Consider the following 13,980-nt stretch of genomic DNA (forward strand, 5'->3'; position numbering starts at 1 on the left):
GGGGGGGGTGTTTGTTTTTTTTTTAATTTGCAGTGTGCTAAAGTGGAGCTGTGAAGCCCTGGGAGTTAGCTTCTACTTGGGCACTCTCCAGGTTTCCCCACCTTTAGCTCAGAAGCAGTGTTTGAAATCCCAGAGTTTTAGACCTGAATATATGTGGGTTCTTCCTTTTCAGTTCACAGCTCTTAAAGAGGAAGTTTAGAAAGAATTTTTTTCCCCTTTTACAGTGGAAGCTGGGTTTCTCACCCACAAGTCAAGAATAGAAGATTTTAAGATACAAGTATCAAAGTAGAGTTTTGAATGAAAGGACTCGGTGCTCTGTGCTCAGTGATTCTCTCCCTCTCCCCCATCCTCACTAGGTCTCAGACAAGGCACTTGGGATTTCCAAGCATCTTCCTAAAGTCTGAGGCTCTCCGTGGTTTATCCCCGCCAGCCTCACTGCAAAGCGCCACTGTCCTGCTCGAGCTCTGCTGGCACATAAATTTCTGGGATTTATGAGATGGGGACAGGATTCAAGGTGATTAAACAGGGGGTATCTGCTAAAACCAAATCTCAGGCAGTGGAAAGCAGATAGGGCTGAAGCATCTTCCCCTCTGACCTGCAGGGGCCCATATCAGTTGGACCTGCCATCAGTGAAGCCCACATCCCGAGGGCTGGCGTTTGCCTTGATGTAACCCCCTTCCATCTCCCTCCTAACGAACAGTAGGTTGCAGGGTGTCTGTTGGGGCAGGATTTGCCCTTTAGTATCAATAACTTCTCTGACAACCTATTTACTCTTTCATCTCCCAGCTGTTACTGCTGATTTATGCAATTTGCAGTGCTGAGCAACGCGGCAGCTGCAGGGAGGAGGAGATGAGAACCAGAAACCCTGCAGGCTTCCTAGGAGACGTCTTCTCCAGTAATAAATCTGTGTTGGAGGAAAGCCTGCTCTGATCCTCTGTGCATGCTCTGGTGTGTCAGGAAAGGACCAAACACCTGTATGATGCTCGCCAAAAGGAGACGTTGCCTCTTTGGTTTTTTCCTCTGTGGCTTTTTGGGATGTTGGAGCTTTATGACTCCGTTGGCTGGAAGATGCCATTGACTCAATAATCTCCTAAGGCATTCAGCTGTCAGCAGCTCTCACCAAACACCATTCTCCCTCCGTCACGCATGAGCACTTGCATGTAGAGCTCCCCAGGCATGGGCTGGAGCCCATGGGGATTACAAAAGGAACGAGGATTACAAAGAAATGTAATATCTGTCAAGACGGAGACTGTGTGGCTCTGATCAGTGATTAGAGCCACACGGTGCAAGAGGCCGTACAAATTGCTACCGATGGAGATGTTCTTTGCTCTACAGATCTCATGGTGCTTAGCTGTTAATCTCACCATGGGGGCTCTGGGTTGTTTCTGCCACTGCTGTTGAATACAGGAGATGTTTACTGAATTATTTGTTGTGTTGCATGAGTGAGGGTGATGGAAATGGCAGGCAGGATGAATTTAGGGTTGATTGCCTGGTGCCTCCTGATGCTGTGCCTAATAAAGGTGTGCTGTTGTCACTTGAGGTGTGCCCCGGGTAGATTGACAAGGTAGTGGGATGGAGATCTCCTTGCCTTCTCCTCCTACAATGTGAAAGGCGATGAGGTGCCTTGCCACGTGGGCCTTGACAACTCATCTATTTTCATTATGTAAATGAAAGAGGAGGACAGCAATAATGCCCTTTAATGGAGAAACACACTGACAAAGCACAGCAGAACTAATACCAAACAAATCAATTGTTGCTGTGACAATTCCCTTTCCCATTTTATCTGAAATACCTATCGAGCACTCGCTAAATTTGATTGCATGCTGAAATAACTGAGTAATGAACCTTTTTCTTTTGCAAGGAAATGCTTTTTTTTTCTCTAAATTGGAAGGCCTTCTCCCATTTGAGGCTTTCTCTACAAGATTTCCAATTTGCTCTCCCAAAGGAATTGCAAGCTATATAGCAAAATCTCTACTTAGGGCTGTAGATAAACAAAAGAAACATGCAAGTTATTTGAATTTTCAATGGGTTATAATATACTGTAGTAAAAAAAAAAAAGGAAGGGTTTTTTTTTTTTGGTTTGGTTTGGGTTTTTTACAAGCTTCTTACCAAGGGCACAATCTGGTTTCTGGCATCTGAACTTTTAATGTGAAAGCGAAAACCTGCAGCTGTTAACACAAGCCTGGGGAAGGGCTTGCTTTCTTTCCTTTCCAGTGTTGTAGGTCTCACCTCCCAGGACAGGTTTATTCAGCTCCTTGCCCTGTCTCCTGACACTTTCTCACGGCCTTCTCCAATTCTGTTGTTCAAATGACGAGATTTTTCTCTGCGTGAAAAAGCAGTTTTGTCTAAATGCCAGGTGGATGTTTCAAGCATGACCACTCTGGTAAGGTTCATGGGAAGGGTTTTCTTTCCTCCAACAAGGAATTGTCGTGGTGTTGGAGAGGAGTTTGGTTTTGCCTGAAACCACCTGGTGAATTCTCTGGATTTGAAGTGTGGGGTTATATAAAGCCCAAGACAGTCCTTAGCAGTTCTGGTAAGGGTCTTGTATCGCATGGTGATCCCAAGGAGACTAGGATAAAACCTACATCCTAGCCACAATCTTCCTACCTGCACCTGAACCAAGCAGGGCATCTGTATGCATGTCTACGAATGGGGTGGGGACAGTCAGCATTGTCTCTTCTCTTGCTGTCTGATGAAAATCAGGAGACATTCATTGGGACTGAGACCTAACACCTGCCACTTGCTCAGGGATTGCTCAGCTCATGAGCTTTAGATGTGGTTGCTTGTGGTCTGTCTCCTAGCAAACCTTTCCTGTTCTCTCTATCAGAGCAAGGCTGAAGACCTTGAGAACACCGTGCAGAGCCATAGGCCATCCTCCAGGGTATGAAACTCTTCTGCATGGTCAAAGGAATGAAAATGCATCTCCTGACTCCTGTATAGTTGCTTTGGAGGTTCGCAGTAAGTTAATAATGTGTTAAACTATAGGCGCGCCCTGCTTTTCTTGAGAAAACAGCTGGCATGGCTTCAGTGCATGAGTTGAAGTTCAGAGTGAAGCAGCCAAGAGGAGTTAGTGCCCTGCTGATTTCTGGTTCCTGAACGCCTGCGGTCTATTAATTTCTGGAGGAAAAAAAAAGTCAGGTGAATTGAAATGAAGAAAACTGGTGCAATCTTGCCTGAGCCCCATGCCTGGGGAGCCATGTCCCATCTCTTCATGTGATGGCATGAGGCAGAATACAGCTCATCCATCACTCTGAGGCATGCGTCTCAGCCTTCTAATTAGTGAATAAAACCGGAGGTTTGGAGCTTAAACTGGTTCTGACCTGTATTTTTTAATTAAGGCATTTTTTAATATAACCCCTGCTTCAGGTCATCTGATATACTAATGTGGACATAATGCCTAACCTTCTTAACCCTACATTGTTACTTCTGCACTTTAATGCCAGTCTTAAAGAAACATTGCCCCATAAATTAGACACCAGGTACTAAACAGGAACAGAACCGGCTGCGAATGAAAATGCTCTCAAGGAATAATTAGATGGACCCTGAAGATCGGCTCCCAGCTGACATTTTTCAGCCTCTCATAAAAGCAAAAAATGCTCATGTTCCCCTTGTTAAAACTGCCTTGCTCTTACTTGGTCTGCTTGCCTGTAGGGTCAAAGGGGGTGTCCCGTCTTCTTATTGCCAACCCCATGCCTGATAATGGCTCAAATCGAGCAGGGATAGTATCTCCAGATACTCTTTGGGATCATTGTTTTCAGCTGGCTGGTGGCCACCTATTCCACTTGTGTCTGGGAGAGCAAAGATTTTTGATAAGCATAAGAGCACTGTGGAGGAGACCCTTGTTCCTATCAGCAGACAGAACAACTGATGAAGTCAAGGGATTAACGAAAGAAACCCAAGCACTGTGCAATTTTATGAGAGCTTTTTTTATGGGTTTTTGCTTATCCTGTATTGTTCTGCATGTAGCAATATCACGCTGAGAATCACAGGGAGAAATGCTAATTCAGTGTTTTTATATAGGGGAAACAGCATGCTAAGTGCATTCCTTAAGTCAGTCCAGAAACCGCCTCCTGCAAAAATTCATGAAAAGCACATGTAATGCCTTGTCAAGCTTGGCTCTTTCATCTGGGATAGTTAAAATATTTTTCACTAGAGGAAGATAGGTTGCTGGGTGGTTTGTTTGTTTGCCTGTTTCTGGATAAAGATCTTCTGAAGGTGGGAAAATACCCATCTTCCCATCTGACAGGCAGGAAGGTGCTCCCCAGTGCAGCCCCTGGGGACGGTTTGGGCTGTGGTTTCCTAGGGAAGCCAATGACAAAATATATATAGCCACAATTTTTTTCTTGCTTACCAGTTCTGGTAAGCTTCTTATGAGTAACCATCACGGCGTATCAGGCAGAGAAAAAACTTCCTCAGAGAAAAAACTTCCTCATCAACTCAAATACAATAAAAAGAAATTGAAGAATGGAAAGAACAAACAATTTGACTGTAAGAGCCTCAAAACTCCAAATCATTCCCACCAGTTCTCTGAAGTACAGTGTTTCAAACATTCATGGCTCAATTTACCACCTATTTGATGGGGGAAGTCTTTACGACACATTCTCTGCATTCCTTTACCAGAAGTGCTGTAAAAATGGACCTCCTCCCCCCTCCCAGTTCGATGCAGAGAATGACTCACATCTGGAAAATTTACCTTACAGCTCAGCACTGAGCTCTTCTTACAGCAACTTACCTAAAGGAAAAATCAGACGTGACCCTGTGCATTTGCTGCCCTGCAAGTGCGGGTATGCAAATGTTCTCTTGTATACTTCGGGTTAGTTCGAGTCACAGTAATAGCAGAAATGGAGAGATATGGGTTTATGTGGAGGCTCTGTAGGCTCTAGTGGAGGAGAACTGGTTAAATCAACATTGGGTCATGCTGAAGGGCATGTTTCTCCATGGTCATGGTTGTCTATACCCAGCGTGGTAAGAGTGGGAAGGAGAAATTTGATGTTACAGTTGATTACATTATCTGGAAGCATGGAGAAAGTTGGAAATGTGGCCATCAGGCAAGGCAAAAGCAGCAAACACTAAATGTTTGTAAACTGGGCTCTGAGGGCATCCAGGGAAAGATAGCAGCCAACTGTGGTTGATGGCAGTGTGGTGTGCTGAGGTCCTGAACTACCACTTGGAGGTGGAAAGATCTCAAAGGAGGATGTTGTGGGAGGGAGCGGTGCTGCTTCTAGCTCCAAGGGGCACTTGGAAAATCCCACTAGATGGTCTTGCACTCATGGCCTCCCAAATCTGCCGTATGGATAAGTCACTTGCACATCGCCAAGCTTTGGCTGTAGGCATGTCCTCAACCGAGCAGCAGACACCCCAGCCAGGTAGAGTGACTGCAAGCTGAAGTCATAAAGTGCATATTAGCTTAATGTTTTTTGAAGATGGAAGGGTTTTAACCATTAGAATAGTTGTCCAAAGGATCTTGTGCATTTTTTTCTCAGCTTTCTCTCAAGCTTATATCCGTCATGCAGTGGCAGATTCCTTCTCAGCCCTGGGTTATTGGACTTGATGGAGGAATTTCTGAGTGAAAAGCACAATCTGCTCTAACACAGGAGGCCAGGTTGGGTGTTTCTAATGATTTCTTCCTGCTTTCAAAGCTTCTGATTAAATCTGTGTCTTTTCCCATAAGTTGGGAGCCAAGCCCAGAGGGTGAAATTCCATACGATTCACCGATTAATTCCACCTTCATTCCTGCACGCTGCCTGACTATGAGGCCTTCATTGGTGCAGAAAGGGGAATCTCTCCTTTCCCAAATACCTTCTCCTCTCAAGACAGTAGCCCCAGCTTGCCATCAAACCTTCTTCTACAATACAGCAGTGCTATAAAAGCTATTCCCAACTCAAGTGGAGTGCTACCGTCTCTCCTGATGATATACGAGGGTGTCATGACTTGTTATGTCATGTCAGATGATGCGGTGGCATAATAAGAGCTGATGGGATGTGGCAGCAGTCGTTTTGAAATTGAAGAAAAAAAGGTTCTCTGTGCACCAAAGAACACATCTGTTTTGTGGCATAATTCAAATTAACTTGGGGGAATTCACTACATCTCGGGTGTCTTCCATGGTGACATGCAACATAGAAATGCAGTCTTGGAAAGCTTTTATGAAAGCTCAGCAGCCAGAGCAGTTTTAAATTGCTTTTGCTTTTTTTTTTGTTAAAAAAAAATAAAATTCTGACAGCAATTTCCTACTCTTGACTGATTCTACCTAATTTGCGCTTGTACTGATTGCAGTTTTATAAACAGGAATTCCAGGGCTATGTATGTCTCTACCAAGGGGGGAGATGTTTAGCTTTTCACCTTTCTCCCAGATGAAATGCAAATCACCTGCATTAAACTTCTCTGCATAAAGTGATGCTGGGAGACCAGAGATCAGCCGTGCCTGCTGCTGCCCAGCTCACACAGGAGCGCTCCGGTCCCTTTTGCAGGGACACCCTAGAAAATGCCATCTATTGAGGCCCTGTGCTCAGCTCACACCCAGGGGAATGCGATTCGGGGGTTGATGTCGGCAAATGGGCCTTGGGACCCTCCGGAGGGGAGTGTGCTATGGTGCAAACTGAACTGCACCAGCCAGGAGCCAGGCAAGGGGCATGTCCTGGGGAATTAAAACTTTAATCCCTAAGGATGCAGCAGACAGATTATTTCCAGGGCAAGGAAGCATGAGGTGGCTGCCAGGGAGAGGGTTTCACTCTCTAAAAATATGTCCCAGTGCTAGCTGAACACACGGTTGCCCTAGCTGTCAACAGACACTTTGCTGTTGGGAGCCAAAATTGTTCTAATACATCCCCTATGTCAAATGTTGATAAAGAGCTCTCTAAGCCCTAATTTTTTTCCCTCTCAGTCTTAACTGAAGTATATTTCTTTTCCCTCAAATTTGGAATAGAGGTTTTGAGCCTCTCTGAGCTTTGTAGAGATTGCAAAATCTGACCAATCCTCCCTGCAGGAATATCTGGCAAAAAGGAATCCTCATGGCTTGATCAGGGGCAGTCTGCTTGGAGCAGGTCTCCCCCATGGGATGTGCACTACAGGTAGCTGCATAAAATGACCCCATGTCTGGTCTTATGGGTCTCAGATTGGACCATAACTCTGGGGAGGTGGATTGTCTGCCATGGGCCAGCTGGATGAGCAGAAATGGTCGTGTCATCTCCCATGCCTCAGTTTCCCCAGTTGCTGAAATGGCAGCAATGTTCAAGAGTCTGAGGAAAGGCTGGGAGGTATGGTCATGCTCTTCCTCTGAGCTTTCAAGGGGCCATGCAATTAAATTAACCGCTGAATCTTGCTAACAGCAGAGCAAAATGTGTGACGATTTGTTGCAATTAATCTCAGGTTGCGGTACTACCCTGGAGACCGTGTGGGCATTACTTACTGGAAACATACCCCAACCTTAACCCAAAACACATGCTGCTGGCAGAGCTGCCCCAAGGGAAGAGACTTTGCCTGCATTTTTGCCTGGCATGGCCACTAGCTGCAGGGGGCTGGGGCAGCTCTGCATGCTCGCCATGTGGCTGCCCCTTCAAGGGGAGCGATGGGGCTGAGCAAGGTGGGACTTTGTCCTAATGATGAGGTGGAGCTGGCTCAGGAGAAGATATAGGGCAGGAGCTGAGCCAGCAGCAAGTCTGGGAATGGGGATAGCAAGGGAGGAGAAGGAGGATTTTATGGGTGTTTGCATTAGTATGGGGCTACTGAGGAGTTCAGCTGAGCTTTCTTCTTGCTCTTCCCGGCTCTGTCAATGCTGTCTCAGTGAGGCTACATCCCACTTTTTCCTGCTTAGGTTGATAAGCATAGAGAAGGGAAAGACAGCAGTAATCTTCATTAGAGGGGAAGCTACACTAATTAACTATGGAAAGAGAACATCCATGGCTCAGGAGATGGGCAGAAAGCCCTGATGCAGTGGGGGTCACCCTATTTATTGCCCGGCCTGTGGTGTGTCTGGTCACCTGCACATGGTAAGGCTCTGTGTATGCGTGCAAGGTAAGCCTGAGCTCAGCAAAGAGAGCTGGGATATTGCTGTGTTAGGAAATGGGGATCTTTTAGAAAAGAGAGGAACCTGAAAAGTCTTAAAACCCACATGAAAAGATGCCTTTCTGGATTGGGTCCTGGTGGTATCCAAGACCTAGGTCAGGAGGTGTTGGTCCATGGGGTGCTCAGTAGTAGCAAATGCAATAGGGACACAGGTGTTGGGGCCAGGTGCTTTAAGTTCTTTAGCCTCCCAGAGGAGGGTGATGAGAGCAAGATAGTGTGCCATTTGCCAAAAACTAAGGTTTTGGTACTCCTATGTCTTGAACACTGATGGCACTTCTTGCCCCTGCATCTGAGGATGAGCATGGTGGAGGTAGGTACAGGTAAAATGGTGGAAGGTAGGCAGTTAGAAACTGAAAATGTTGGATTTGCTCAGTCTGGAGAAGGGAAGAGGGGGGATATACAAAATCACAAAGTCAGCAGTAAAGGCAGATGTGGGCTTGTCCTTCAGCAGCCCCTGTGTGTGCTAAGTGGGTGCACCTGGTGAAACCAGAGGGAGCCAGGGAGGAGACACAACCTGCTCTATCTGTTCTGAGAACATTTTTCTTATGCTTTTTCTACTTTATTTTTGAAGTTATTTCACCATTTCTTAATAATTTTTATTTTGCCTCTCTCCTATTTCACCTACCTCAAATGTCATGGCTGATGCTTTGAATACAGTTTGAAAAATTTTTGTTCATGGGAAGCACTACAAGAGAGCATCTTGCCTATATCCCCTTGGGAAGGCTTATTTTATGCTTAGTTGTCATGTATGTGGGTGCCAGAATCTGGAAGAGGAGTAGCTGTTGGGTTCCTCACTCCCTCCTTGGTCCAGGAATCTGTGCAAGAGCATCTGCCAAGTAGCAGCAAAGGTTATTGATGGGTGAGTAAGAACTGCAATTAGTCACTTAGGAATTAAGACTTCTCCCTCAGAAGGGTGGCAGGATCATTACCCCAGCTGAAATGCATCTATACCAGTGTTCACAGCAGGGGCAACAAACAGGAGGAATTAGAAGCCATTGTGCAGCAGAAAAACTATGATATAGTTGCCATCACAGAACCATGGTGGGACAACTCACATAATTGGAGTGCTGCCATGGATGGCTATAAAGTCTTCCTTGGACTTCCAGAGGGCAGACTTTGGCTTGTTCAGAAGGCTGGCTGACAGAGTCCCTTGGGAGGCAGTCCTGAAGGGCAAAGGAGCCCAAGAAGGCTGGACTCTCTTCAAGAAGGAAACCCTAGAGGCACAGGAGCAGGCCATCCCCATGTGCTGAAAGATGAGCCGGTGGAGAAGAAAACCGGCCTGGCCGGGTCCTCCGCTTGGGTCACAACAACCCCATGCAATGCTACAGGCTTAGGGAAAAGTGGCTGGCTATTAATAACGAAAGGAGAGCTGAGGAGAATCTCCATCCTTTACTGGATGCAGGGGAACCATAGTGACAAAGGGTGAGGTACGCAATGCCTTCCTTGCCTCAGTCTTTAAGAGTAAGTTCAGCTGCAGACAAGAGTTTTGTGTCAACAGCATCCTGTGTGGTGCTCTGCTTCATATAAAAGCCAGGTTCTCCCCCCACATCCCCTGCTTTAACTGGGAGAGGAATATCTCCAGTTCCACCTTGAGCTGGTCTGGAAAGAGATTTTGTTTACTCATTAATTTCTAACTACCATGTATTGGGTGGTGCTGCTTGTTTCATCCCATGGAAAAATATCCCAAAATTTGGATCTAGTGCTCAAAGCATGGGCATGTCTCTGGTGGCTGGGTACCTCAATTCTCTGCAGCTCCTGACCCCCCCCAAGGGCTTTCCTTGAGCAGGGGGGAGCTAATCATGTTGTTCTGGCTCTTTTTCCCTCTCTGATGTTGCTGCAGCATGGTCAGAAGGTTTGAATAAAGAGGGTTATGCTAATTAAACAGGGAAAGGTTGCCTTGCTGGGCTTGTGGTATCTGTCGAGTGGCTGGACTCCAAGGAAAGGGGTCCTCCCACGACACATAAGTGGGGCTGAGTGGGTGCAGCTTGTGTGTCAGCAGGGAAAGGATTTTGTGTGGGGGTGTGTAAACTGGTGGCTAGGTGGAGCCAAGTAGAAAAAAGGACCCTGCTCCCCATGTGGATGATTGCATCAGGAAGGTCCCTTCCTCCCAATAAAGAAAGAGGAGGAAAATCAGCAAGGAACAAATAGATTTGTTTTCCTGAGGGCCTTTCCTGGATGGAGTATTTCAGCTTCACCTTCTTCCTGATGGCTGTGGAAAGTGAGTCTCCCAGGGCTGTTCAAGTTTTCCAACAGAAAACTTTCCCTTTTTCAGGGCTGTTTTCCCCCTTAAACAAAAGGGATATTATCCAGGGAAGGATTTTGATTTTATGCTTTTTAAGTTGTAAAACTTCTCCTGCAGAAGCTTTCTAGCTGGCTTTCACAGCAAGTTTGCTTTTGCCACCTCTCTGGGGGTGCTTTCCAGTGCCCCTGAGCACAGCTCACTGCAGTGATCTATGCCCCTGATAATTCACATTAGTCTGGCCAGCTTATGAGAGCAAACGTACTGCAAAATAACCCTCGGTCTGCAGCATCCACCTTGGCCCTGGTGCATATATTTCACGCCAAGGACTCATGGCACATCCCAATGTATTGCGGGATAATTTATCTGTCCTTTCTGAGCTCTCGTGAAGAGCTATAAGAATACGCTAAAGAACAAGCCTTATAGGCAAAATGGTTGTGACAGCAGCTACTATGTTTGTGTAGCTCCTCTTCTGGTCTCCACTTCTAATAGACCACCCAACGCAACTTCCTTGCAATGGTTGTCTTGGGCTAAAAGGAAGATGGGCTTGGGCTAGGACCAAGAGAGTCAGCTGAAAAGGAGTGTCATGTACAGATAGTGGTGGGGTGTTTTTTTTTATATCCTTACAACTTTGTACCATCATATGCCTCCAGACAGCCTAGAACAGAAAGAAAAAGCTCAAATTCCCCTCAAGGGGATAATGGAAGGAAGAAGGAGGCCTTATGTTATTTTATTCCTAGGAAAAAAGGGCACACATTTCTCATTCTGCAGAAGCCCAGTATAAGTTAAGCTGCCAGATATTTATGATAGGAATTTGCTAAGCATGTATGATTCATGGTTCAGTTTGCCACTCAGTCCCAGCAGGGATTTCTGAGCAGCCATGCTGGAGGCTGTCTTGCATGGTTTGACATGAAGGAAGGGTGTGCTTCTATGTGGCTTGGCACCACCTTCCTGAAGGAATATCCCAGAGCAAGGGAAGATGTTTGATATCAATCATCTTCCTGCTGCCATCAGGATCTAATCTCCTGAAGGAGAAGTTGGGCTTGAAGTCAAGTTGTCATAGCTCTCTGCTTCTCGGGATGCAATGTGTACATGCCTTTGTTAATGTAATCTCTGCTTCTGGTAGTGGCCCTCTCCCTCTGACTGATGGCCATCCACTTTTCCTGTCATGCAACACCAGAAGCCACCAGAAGTTGACATATTCCAGATTGCTGCTGCCCTGCATGAATCACCTGTACCTATGCACATGTCCAGCGAGGGATGTGCTGACAGTACTGTTTGCTGGGGAAAAGGCTTAGATGGGGTTGGTGGTGCTACTGTCTACAACCCATGCTGAACTGCTTCATCCCTGCATCCCCTAGCTATGAGCAGTCTTTAGCAGCTGGTTCACAAGGAGCCACCCAAACTCTTCCAGCCTTAAGGTCCTGCAAGCATCAGAAGACTCTGCTGGGTGCTGCTCGCTGGGTGCTTTTCAAATGCTGCCTTGCAAATAATAAATGAATGGGCGAGGGACCCCGGCACAAGTGACGTGGGGGAGCCTTGCATCCACACTGCTCCGGGAAAGGCCCCTTAAATGCGGTAGTGGTTGTGCTCCAATGTGGCACTTCTCTTTGGGGCTTCTCTGGGCCTGAGCGAGAGGTCAAGGTGAGTCCCTGTGCCATGGAGACATCCTATGTGTTCTCCCCCCAACAGCCCTTTCAGAAACCAATTTGGTCCAGTTCCACTATTAAAGCAGTTGGTTTTTTTTCTGCCTGCTCCTGGAGGGATGCTGTCCTGGCATGCAGTTGTACTAACACTTGGGAGCTGTGTGTTTCAGTCTTCCCCTGCTCCCGGCAACATCTAACCCCATGTCTGGTGCTAACAGGGCTCCTTCCCTGCAATACAGCTTTTTCCTTCCTCCCCCTTCTGGGATTTTATTTGTGTGTATATATATATGTATGTATATTTATCTACCCTTTTTCTGCCCTTCTCTGCTTTTCTCAACATGTTGAGCTTTATTAAGCTTGATGATCCCAGATTACCTCCATAAGAGTATTAAAAAATCGGATTAAAGGAGTGAGGCATCTCCACCCATATTCAGGTACAGTTATGAAATGGTGATGATGGAGGGAGAGAGATCCTGTGTTGGTGATTAAACTTTCCTCTGGCCAATCTTGGCTGTGAGAGGTATCCCCAACCCTTTAAATCAACGTGGCAAAGGAGCAGCTCCCTGCCAGACCTTTGCATCCCCAGCAGGCAGAAGCTGCAGGGGATGAGCACAGTTAGTGGTCCTCATCCATCTGAAATCGCATGAATACCGTACCAAAGTGTGACCTTTCTGTGCGGCATCTGTTTTGTGCTCACGACCCCTTTGCCTTGGCTGGATGACGATGGGCAGCAGATGGGACAGATCTCATCTTGGAGGGAGGAAGGGGGAAACTGTTTTCTAAACAAAATCCTCCCTCGCGTCCTGCAGTTTCCTAAAACTGCTCATTTGTGAACTACAGATATTTATCTATCCCCTCATATATATATGTGTGTGTACATCTATAAATATGTGTGGGTGTAAACATATGTATATATAGAATGCTGTATTCTATTACCAGTACATTCATGTTATTTTAACAAGAACAGCAGTACTGGGGCCAGAAAATGCATTATTATCAGAGCTTAGCCTTGCAAGCATCATAAATTTTTTTGTCAAAACATTAGTGGCTTCTCTAATGTCTTGTAAGGACACTTGATGCCAGCCGTCCTTATTACTTCATCTATTATGCTCACCAGCTATCAAATTAATGTACTTTGATTTTTGTGCTTTTTAGCCCATGAACAGAAACCACATGCCTGCTTCCATTAGAATTGCAGGGTGATTTTGCAGGTACTGAAGGCTGGGCCAGCAGTTGGGTGGGAGAATATAGACCCAGCCTAGCAATCTGGTTTTAGTGGCTCTCGGGACCAGCCTGTGGTCCTGTGGGGCAGCAAACATGGGATGGAGCAGGGCAAGACCAAGGAGTCAGGCAGGAGAAGCAGAGAGGTAAGAGAGCTTGGAGGTACAGATGAGCAAGAACAACCTGGTGAGTAGCTAGCAAAACCTCTGCAGGTCTGTGGGCACGTGGTTTGTGACACCCTGACCCCACCCTTCTAGCAAAGAAAATCTGAGGGCTGGCTCAGAGAAGTCAAAGCAGATGGCAAATCAAGGTGTTGCCAAGGGCATTTTTCACATCTGAGCAGCCTCCCTTCCCACTGGGGAAGAAAAAGGTATTTTTCATTGACTTCCCCTCTGAATCTGAGGTTTGCTCTTGTGGGTATTGAGGCACATTTGTTTATTGCAAGTAATCTAAATATTGTGTTGTATATGTATTCAAATCTATATACACAGCAGCCATTGCTTGCCTAATCTGTTTTTTTTTTCTCCTGCAAACAATTTGCTTGCTCACTTCAGTGCAGACCAGGCGTATGTTCTCTGACACTGATAAATTCTGGGCTCATATAACCACGGTGGGGGAAGAACTAGGCTCTATGTGTTTATAAACAGTGAAAGAAAATATATATCTCTGTACACAGAGTTTACATTCCACATGGGCTCCCTTGCCAGGGTGTCCCATAAAAGAAAAGATGCATTTCTTTGCAAAAGGTGCTGGAGTCCCATGCATGGAGCCCAAAGGAGGTCAAGAATGATGCAGCAGCCCCAGTAATTCAGG

General features: G+C 46.2%; 1 long non-coding RNA gene across 1 annotated transcript in view; it reads left to right on the plus strand.

Moving 5' to 3' along the window:
- The first annotated feature begins 2,832 nt into the window (after positions 1-2,832).
- LOC118451953 overlaps positions 2,833-13,980 on the plus strand; it is a 29,002-nt gene continuing 17,854 nt past the window's right edge. Inside the window, exon 1 of the long non-coding RNA XR_004841562.1 lies at positions 2,833-2,958. This is a non-coding gene — a long non-coding RNA (uncharacterized LOC118451953). The remainder of the gene's footprint in view (positions 2,959-13,980) is intronic.

The sequence above is a fragment of the Egretta garzetta genome, unplaced genomic scaffold (assembly GCF_000687185.1).
Source record: "Egretta garzetta isolate BGI_Z169 unplaced genomic scaffold, ASM68718v1 scaffold113, whole genome shotgun sequence".
NCBI classification, from domain to species: Eukaryota; Metazoa; Chordata; class Aves; order Pelecaniformes; family Ardeidae; genus Egretta; species Egretta garzetta.